General features: G+C 37.8%; 1 protein-coding gene across 3 annotated transcripts in view; it reads right to left on the reverse strand.

Annotated features, from left to right (window-relative positions):
- The window catches only part of KCNJ15 (potassium inwardly rectifying channel subfamily J member 15), a 79,719-nt gene extending 70,072 nt beyond the window's left edge, over positions 1 to 9,647 (reverse strand). For all 3 annotated transcript variants that reach the window (XM_028095380.2, XM_088023879.1, XM_088023877.1), the window contains exon 1: positions 9,371 to 9,647. The gene's annotated coding sequence lies outside the window, so the exon portion shown is untranslated. The remainder of the gene's footprint in view (positions 1 to 9,370) is intronic.
- Between the last annotated feature and the right edge of the window lie 279 nt (positions 9,648 to 9,926).

Consider the following 9,926-nt stretch of genomic DNA (forward strand, 5'->3'; position numbering starts at 1 on the left):
CTTTTATGAATAATCTTTCAGAGGACTTCTTCCTCAGGTTTAAAGCATTATAGCCTTCAACCCGGAAATTATAATTAGGCTGGTTTTTAAATACCATGTGTTCATTTTGTCTTTGCAATTAACAAAAGGAGGTATCACTGTGATCAAGCTTTAAGATGCCTGTATTCATATGCTTGTATTTATAACTGAACACACACTGTGGGTCCAACTATGGCCCAAAGGGTAGCTATCAGCCCCCTTCTCAGAGTTGCCCTGTTGCTCCTCTGGGCCTTGGGAAAGCCCAAATTGCTGTAGTTCACTGGACCTGGTCATCTACCAAAAATGAGCAGAGTGCCTGAACACCATTGATCTTGATGGGCAGCCAAGGTCACTTTCCATGTCCAAATGAAGAACAGCAGGAAGAACTATTTCAATAATTGTTGAATAAAGACAATAGGAGGGAAGAGGCTGCCGCTTGCCTAAAGTTCACCAACATCTTCAACTCTTTATGCACAAAGAATCAAGCCTCCATTATAGCAGCTAAAACACTACACTTCTCAGCCACCTATGAGAAATAAGCAGAAGATTACTGAGGTGGTATAATAAAGAGTCTGACTCCATTTCTGATACCTGACTGCTTTCAACCCCCACCTCCCTTCCTCTTCTGCCCCACATCTAAGAAGCTGATAAGGAAGCCTGGGTACTCTCTCCTTTGATGTGGTGGAAAGTTTCAATCCCACAAGCTCCTACCCACATGCAGGAAATCTCACCCTGGCTTAATCTCCTACCTTCCATAAAAGACAAAGCAGTCTCCTTTTGCTGCTGTCTTAAGCTGTTTTTGGATCATCTTGAGAGCCTGCCTTCGTCACCCCACAAAACCTCATTATGTCAGTAGTAAACATTTCCATACCCTCCTGGTGGATGCATGTACGGTATCATCAGTTTCAACGCCTGAACCAAATTTCAGGTAAGGTGTCCATCCACCTCTGGAAGACCTCTTTACAAGAATTTACTTACCTGGATGTGTCAGTCTTGCCCTTCAGTCTTTCCCTATTCCTGCTGGTGGTATAACAGCCAGCCCTCTTGCAATACGGAGAAGCAAACCTGTGTTAAGAATGGCTGAGTAGAAAGAAAGAGGGAACCTACATCCCTGGTGACATTTTGAATTACCCTCTCATCCCTACACTGCCTGCTTCTGAGTCTCTCAAGTCATGAAAACAAGACAAATTTGTTCAGTTGCTTGTAGCTGAAGACATTTCCAACTATAGGACTGTGACTGAGCTGTGTCTTGACCTCATAAATGGAACTTAGTACTTTTGCCAGGATGTGAACAGGTGAATATCAAAATATTTGAAATACCTAGGACTAAGTCACTCTCAGTGGAGTGTCCCTGTAACTAAGGGCATTCACTGAATCTTTTCTGGGCTGGATTCCTTTAGGGAGAAACAAGCCTACGTAAGCTCACAGAGAGAACCCATTTTCATAGTTGGAAAATGGTCCGGAAATTGGTCTACAGTAGAATTTGGAGAGAAGTTCAGAACGAAGAGTTTTGGTTGGGAAGACACCCATATATCTAACTCATACTGTGAATGTACCTAAGAGAACCAAAGTGTCAGAAAGAAAGGGGACTGCTTACTGAGTACCAATTCTTTTGCTGGTAATGTGTTAGATGTGCAAAGAGAAGAGAGTATAAGCTTCCTTCCCTTAACACTTGGTGGAGGAGTTAGTGCAAGCATGCTAAAAGGTCTTGAAGGGAATGACAACAGCCTTCTTCAAATATAATTAGAATTTGATTTGGCTAAATTGACACAAGAAGCCAGTGCAAGTGATGATGAAGAAAACCATGTGAGCCAGATACAGGAAACTGATTAAAGCTAGATCCCCATCACTTCCCTCAATAAGCTAAATAGTATGTCCCATCCTGACCTGGCAGATAATGCAGAAAGGGGAGATAGCTGGAGGCAGGCCCCCTGATGGTGTGGTTTTTCCATATAAGCAAGAAACAACACAGCATTTATTTTTTTTTAGGAAATGAGTAAATACCAAGTTTATAGGCAAAAGGAAGTAACAATATAATTGCAGAATAGAAATGTTAACGTAGTCTAAATCACCTGTCTTTACAAAAATGACATATTTATTCCAGAGATAATCATCTCTGACTGGAGCTCATCAAAGTTCCAAGTATTTTATCTTCACATTTCTCTTTGTTGTTGGTAAAAGTTAACAGACAACTTCCAGAGTGCATCACAGACCAATAGCCACTGACGTGAAGCAGTTTTTAAAAGTAATTTTAAGTACTCACTATCTTAGTATTTTTGACAGTCCATATGTCAGAGATAAAATGATAAACATTCATGTTGTTGATAGAATGAGCACACAATCAAAGAAAACAAGGAGGAAAATTCCCCTTACAAGGCTCCCATCACAGCCCTGCCTGGGGTAGCAGTGGGAGTGTCTATACCTTCTTTTGCAGGAGTAACAAATAAGCTCAAATTTCAGCTCAACTCTTTGGGCAAAAGAAGAGAGTTTAGTCAAAACCTGAAGCAGTTTGTTGACAGATTTTCTAACAAACAAAGACAAAAGGAAAAGGGAGGAAACTTCCTAAACTACTTCAGGAAAAGCCCCAAACCAGAGTCTTTGCGTCCAAAAACCTGTTAAATCTACTGAAACTATTTCTGACCATATTGATTTTTTCTGGAAAGTGAAGGTCTCAGTTAAACTCCCAGCATTTCCTGATTTTAGCAGGAAACTACTTTACGTGGGTGTCTGGACATCACTCTCTGCTGAAGCGTGGAGAAAGTGATCTAGCAACACACCCAACCTGCCTGACAGGTACTGCCTCTACCTGGATGGCTTATTCATGAGTCAGAAAACACCTCTGTTGTCCGTCTTTCATTTTATTTCATTCCTAAACTTGTCAGACTTGGGATGCTGAACAAATTTTAAAATTCAGAAATATGGATCATTGTAAAAACCAGTCACTCACTACAGCTTTCCAAATAGCAGATGTCTTTATGCATAAACTCCCATTTATTGAAATGTTTATATAGGCAAGAAGGAACTCTATAATAATATACTAATGACAGCACTCAAGCTGGGTCTCTATAACCACAGGAACATCAGACATTGAAGCTTTGGTTGTGGTTTCAGGGCACTGTTGGCCTGTTCACAAAAGTGAAGCACTCTTTCATGAATTGGAGATCTTTAGACCTAGCCTTAGTCAGTCCTTCAAAGAGATCAAAAAGTCATGAAGTTCCTTAATTGCCTTTGTTATATCTTGCTGGAAAGAAGTTTCATTTGGGTGTTTCTTTTTCATCTACGTGGAACCCAGGGCTGCAGTAACTAATCACTTTACCATATTGTATAGAACTTTTATTCAAAATATGATTCAGGGTTTATTACATATATTAATGTAATATATCTTACTATGACAGCATAAGGGAGGTAGAAGGGAACAAAGCTGTGTTGCAGTGAGGAGATGACACAGATGGTAACTTGCATCCACAGGAACAAATGAAGAGAATAAGAAATGAAAAATACAAAGATTGATATAACAAAGTCCTTAGATACATACTTTCCCTTCTTATCTTAGCTTCCTTAAAAGATATAAAATTCTAGAAAGTAATAATTACAGCAATTTATTGTGCTTGTAACATATAGAGAGATAATATGTATAACAATAATATTATCAAAAAAGGGGAAAGAAGGGCTTTGTAAGAGAAAAGTATCTATGTCTCACTGGTATTAAGTTAGTATAAATCTAAAGTCAATTTTCATAAGTCAAGACATATACCATAAACCCTAGAAAATAACTTACTCTAGGCCACTAAGAAAATAACTAAAAAATATAGTTGAAAAGTCATTGGAGGAATTAAACTATTATGCTAAAATATGCATTTAATGCAAAAGAGAATAGTAAAGGAGGAATAGAGGAACAAAATGTGACAGGAGACTTACAGAAAGCAAAAAGGAAAATGGAAGATGTAAATTGGATATGGACTTGAACAACACTATAAATAAACAAGAACTAACAAACATTTATAGACCATTTTACTTAACAATAGAATATATAATTTTCTCAAGTGCACAGGGAACACTTTCCCAGAAAGACCATATGTTAGGTTCAGTAAATTTCAAAGGCTGGAAATCATGTATAGTATGTTCTCTGAACCATAATGGAGTGAAATTAGAAATCTAAAATAAAAAGTAATTTGAGAAATTAACAAATATCTGGAAATTAAACAGCACATCCCTAAATAACCAAAGAATAAATCACAAAGGAAAATAAGAAATACTTTGAGATGAATAAAAACTAAACACAGCATATCAAAAAAAACAGGATACGAGTAAAGCAATGCTTATAAGGAAATGCATTGCCATAAACACCTACATTGAAAAGGAAGAAAGATCTCAAATCAATAACCCAAACTTCACCTTAAGACACTGGAAAAACAAGAGAAAACTGAAGGTGAAGTAAGCATAAGGAGTAAATAGTAAAAATTAGTGGAAATTAATGAAATGGAGATTAGAAAGAACATGTAAAAATTAATTAAACCAAAAGTTAGCTCCTTGAAAAGACCAACAAAATTGACAATGCTTTGATTAGATTGACTAAGAAAAAGAATTAAAAACTCAAATTATTAAAATCAAGAATGGAAAAGCAGATTGGTCATCATTACCAATCTTATAGAAATAAAAATGATTATAAGGGAATAGTATGAACTGCTCTGTGTCATGGGCATATATGACATGGACAAGTTCTTAGAAAAACACAAACTACTGCAATTGACTCAAGAAGAAACAAAATCAGAATACACATATAACAAGTAAAAAGATTAAATTACTAACTTAAAAGCTTCTTGCAAAGAAAGGCCCAGGCCCAGATGACTTGACTAGTACATTTTACCAAACACTTAAACAAAAATTAATAGCAACTATTTAAGGGGTACCTAGGTGGCTCAGTCGGTTAAGCATCCAACTCTTGATTTCAGCTCAGATCATGATCTCAGGGTTATACAATCCAGCCCTATGTCGTCAGGGTCTGCGCTGGGTATGGAGCCTGCTTAAGATTCTGTCTCTCCCTCTGCCCCTACTCCCCCCAAAATAAAAAAGAATAAATAGCAACTATCCAAAAATTATTTGAGCAAGTAGAAAAGGAGGGAACAATTTTCAACTCATTCTATGGGATCAATATTACACAGATACAAAAACCAAACAAATACATCATAAGACAACTCTTAAAACTACAGACCAATGTCTTTTATGAATACAGACTAAAAAAACCCTCAGCAAAATACCAGCAAACTGAATCCAACAACATATAAGAAAGATTATCCACTATGACCAAGTGGAATATATCCCCAAAATGTAAGGCTGCTTTAACATCCAACAATCAATCAATGTAACACACCATATTGATAAAATAAAGGACAAAACCATATGATCATTTCAAAAGAACAGAAAAAGCATTTGACAAAACCTAACACCCATTCATGATAAAAAAATAAAACACTCAACAAACTAGGAAGAGACTAAACTCTCTTCAACACAATAAAGGACATAAAAAAAAATCCACAGATAAGATTATACTTAATGATGAAAGATTGAATGCTTCTTCCCCAAGACTGGGAATAATACCAACATGTCCATTCTCACCATGGGTATTTGACATTATAATGGAAGGTCTAGCTTGAGAAATTAGGCAAGCAAAAGGAAGAAAACCCATCTAGATTGTAAAGGAAGAAGGAAAATTATCTCTATTTGCATATGGCATTATCTTGTATGTATAAAATCTAAAGAATCCACTAAAAAAATCATGAGTTCAGCAAGATTGCAGGATAAAAGATCAATTTACAAACATCAATTTTATTGCTATATGCTAGCAATGAACAATTTGAAAATGACATTAAGAAAGCAATTCCATTTTTGATAGCATCAAAAATATTTAGGAATAAACTTAACAAAAATAGTATAAGACTTACACACTGAGAACTACAAAAAATCGTTGAAAGGAATTAAAAGCAAAATAAATGAGAAAGTATTTCATGTTCATGGATTGAAAGACTTTATATTGTTAAAATGGCAATATTCCTCAAATTGATCTGCAGATTCAATGCAGTACCTATCAAAATCTCAGCTGGTTGTGTTTCAGAAATTGACAATTCACATGAAAATCCAAAGGACAAAGAATAGCTGGCACAATACTGAAAAAAGACCAAAGTTGAGGAACTCATACTTCCTGATTTCAAAACCTGTTACAAAACTGCAATAAACAAGACAGTATAGTACTGGAATAAGGACAGATCAATAAAATAGAATAGAGGCCCCAAATAAACTCTCACATTTTTGATCAGCTAGTTTCAACAAGCAGTCATGATAGTTCAATGGGGCCAGAAAAGTCTTTTTGACAAATCATGCTGGCAGAACTGGATGTCCACTTGCAAAAAAATGAAGTTGGATGCCTTTGTTACACTACACCAAAAAACTAACTCAAAATAGACTATAGAGCTACATGCAAGAGCTAAAATTATATGACTCTTGAGAGGAAACATGAAAGTAAGGCTTTAAATATCATGTAAAAAAATCCATAAGTAACAAAAGGAAAAAATAGATACATTGGAACTTAGCAAAATTGAAAACTTTTATGTTGCAAATCACACCAAGAAAGTGGAAACACAACCCACAGAATGAAAGAAAATATTTTCAAATCACATATCTGATAAGGGACTTGTGTCTATATTTTTAACAACTCAGTAATAAAAAACGGAATTTAAAAAATGGGTGATTGATCTGAATGACATTTCTTCAGAGAAGATAAGCAGCTGGTCAATAAGCACATGAAAAAATGCTCAGCATCATTAGTCATTAGGGAAATGCACATCAAAACCACGATGAGTTACCACTTGGCACCCACTAGGATAATGATCATGAAAAAGACATGAAATGTGAAGAAACTGGAACCTCCTATGTTCCTGGTGGTGATGCAGAGTGGTTGCACCAGCTTGTGAAAACAGTTTGGCAGTTCCTCAAAATGGGAAACGGAGTTATATGATCTAGTAATTCTATTCCTGGGTATGGGCCCAAGAGAAATGAAAACACAAATTCACACAAGAACTTGTCCATGAATGTTCAAGCAGCACTATTCAAAATTGCCAAAGAGTAGAAATAACCCAAATGCCATCCACCGATGAATGCATAAGTGAGATATAGTTTATTTATATTCCATGTTATTCATCAGTAAAAAAGGGATGAATTACTGACACCTGCCACAATATGGATGAACCTTGGAAACATGAGGCCAAGTGAAAGAAACCAGACACAAAAAGTCACATACCATATAATTCCATTGATATGAAATAGACACAACAGGGAAATCTGTAGCGAGCGCAAGTAGATTGTTGATTGTCTAGGGCTTGGAGAGATGGGGTGGGAAGGGCAGTGACATGACAATGAAAGTGTATGAAAGTGTAACTTTTTCAACTTTACATCAAAATGTAAAATAGATTGTGATGATTGCACAAGTCTGTGAACAAACAACATTGAATGACACACTCTAAATGTGTACCTTTTTTGGTATGGGAATGATATCTCAATAAAGGTGTTAAAAATCTAATCCATATAAATCAGTCATGTAGTATGAGTTTGGTTTCCTTAGAAAAATTATTACAGGAGCATTTTCGACATGTTGCCACTGTTGACATTTTGGGCTAAGTCATTATTTGTCGTTGGGGAGTGTCCCTTTGTCCTGTGCATTGTAGGATGTTTGGTTGTATCCTTGGTTGGCCTCTACCCACCAGGAGCCAGCAATGTCCCTTCCCCCAGGTATGACAACCAAAACTACCTCTGACATTGATAAATGTCCCTGGGGGGGGGGGCGGTGCAAACTGTTCCCATTTGAGAACCGTGCAGAGTGCTTAACAGCAGTAACTATACAAAATCAACATTTCAGCTCTTACTAACCCTTTAGGCTGCTAGAACCTTAAACACTTACCCTTTATTTCTCACAACAAAACTAGAGAATAGATTGTTTTTGTTACTTTCAACTTTCGTCCTGGAGCTCAAGGGGAAGCCATTGAGGAAAATGGTCTAGGTGCAATTACAACTTTCCACAGATTGGTGCCTGCACTGTGTTTCTATTTAACTGCTATACTCGGGGTTGTAATTTAGCCTGTGTCTAATGAAATGCTAAATTTGCTTGTCACACGTTTAGTAGACAGTCCTCTTAAATAAGAAAATATTTAGAAAAGTAAAAATGCATTTATCTTTTATTCTATTATTGGTTATAGAGTAAATATCATGAATATCTATGCAAAGTAAGAAAAAAAAACAAGCAGGATTCCATGGAGATTTAAATAAAAATGTTTCACTTGAATTTAATTGTTTCTGGCAACTTAGCCAAGTGAACTTCTCAATCTGTATTCAACGAGTCCCACAAAAACTCCAGTGATTGTAAAACACAAAAGTTGATTTCCAAGTAAAGCAAGAAGGCATGTGATTGATTCTACCACTGCTTGACACAAAGCTTAAAAGGAACGAATGAGAAAGATTAATCATCTTGAAACCCCAGGAGAGGCCAGAATCAGAACTGTGAGTCCTGGGGAGGAAAAAAAAAATGAGAAAAATGTGATGAATGTGACAAGAGGGTGTTGAATCAGTCACTGATAAAAGGCAATGGGTCACTCCCTCACCGAGTTGCAGCAATAGAAACAAATAAGGAAAGCCAAGAGCCAATGCAATGGGAAAACGTGTCGGTTTTATGCACACATCCTCACAAACACATTACTCACCACCGAGTAGTAATGCTCATCGTCATGTACTCACCTCATGCTATGAAAATTGGATGTCTCACATTGACTGACTTTCCCTCCACAGCAAAATCATGCAGTCTTTCCACTGCTGACCTCCCATGCTAATGCAATACCCCACCATGTCCTCCCGGATGTCTAGAAAGGACATCAGGATGGGGGCGGGTGGGTGGCAGGTGGTCTGGGGAGTGCCCTCTGCCTTTCCACATTGCCCCGGATCAGCCAGGAGCTCAGCCAGTATTTTCCAGCTCATTTGCGTTAGTGATTTCTTGCCTTACCCTGTGCTTATTTCTTTTTCCAATCTATGCGATTCAAAGAAACGGACACCATCAAAGTCGTGCTCCCATCCTAAACTTTACACTCACACCCTGATCTGAATAACCTGGCATCACCTTGTTTCCTCTTCTTGTGACTAAATCTTATCCTGGACTTTTTAATCTTAAAGTTCTGCCCGCTCTCACATGCTGAGCTTCCAGTTCCAAAACCCAAATGACCATGGCCACATGCTAGGAGAACGGGAGGCGTCTAGCCACCAAGCTGTCTGCCGTGCAAAGCCATTCTGCACCCTTCTTGGCTTTAACACTTACCACTCAGACTGGTCCTCTTTTGTTCCTCTGGGAAATCCTGGACTCCAGTGTTGAGGGCAGGAGAAGATGAGGAAGCCCTCCACGCAGACAGTGTGTGAACACTGGGTGTGTGAGCCCTCACCTGCGTGTGTCTCTCTGTTGCTACATGTGGAGTGCAAAGTAGAATGAGAACTTCCAGTCCTCTAAAGGAAGGCACCAGGGCCGTGCATGTTAAAGCTCTTCTCTGCAGACTTTGTAGTCTCACAAGGAATTTCTTCCACGTCTTGGAGTTGACAGGAATTGGACAAGCCTTGGTCTTACCACAACCCAGCGCATTGGGCAATCTAAGGGCGGGACTCTCCCTCAATGTTGGGGTTGCCAGTTCAGTAGGGCCTGAAGTTCCTTTTCTGAAAAGGAAAGTCCATGCTGTGGCAAAACTGACAAAACATGGTTTTTTGTTTGTTTGTTTTGTATTTGGGGGCGTTCCACTTTTAATCAACCTGAGTAAGAAAAAAAAAAGCGTGTTACCATCAAAGAAAGAATCACCTGGTTAAAATGTTCCATAAAATGCAGACTT

This window comes from Eumetopias jubatus, unplaced genomic scaffold (genome assembly GCF_037043125.1).
Source record: "Eumetopias jubatus isolate StellerSeaLion01/CBP00866 unplaced genomic scaffold, mEumJub1_p1.0 scaffold_1, whole genome shotgun sequence".
NCBI lineage: Eukaryota > Metazoa > Chordata > Mammalia > Carnivora > Otariidae > Eumetopias > Eumetopias jubatus.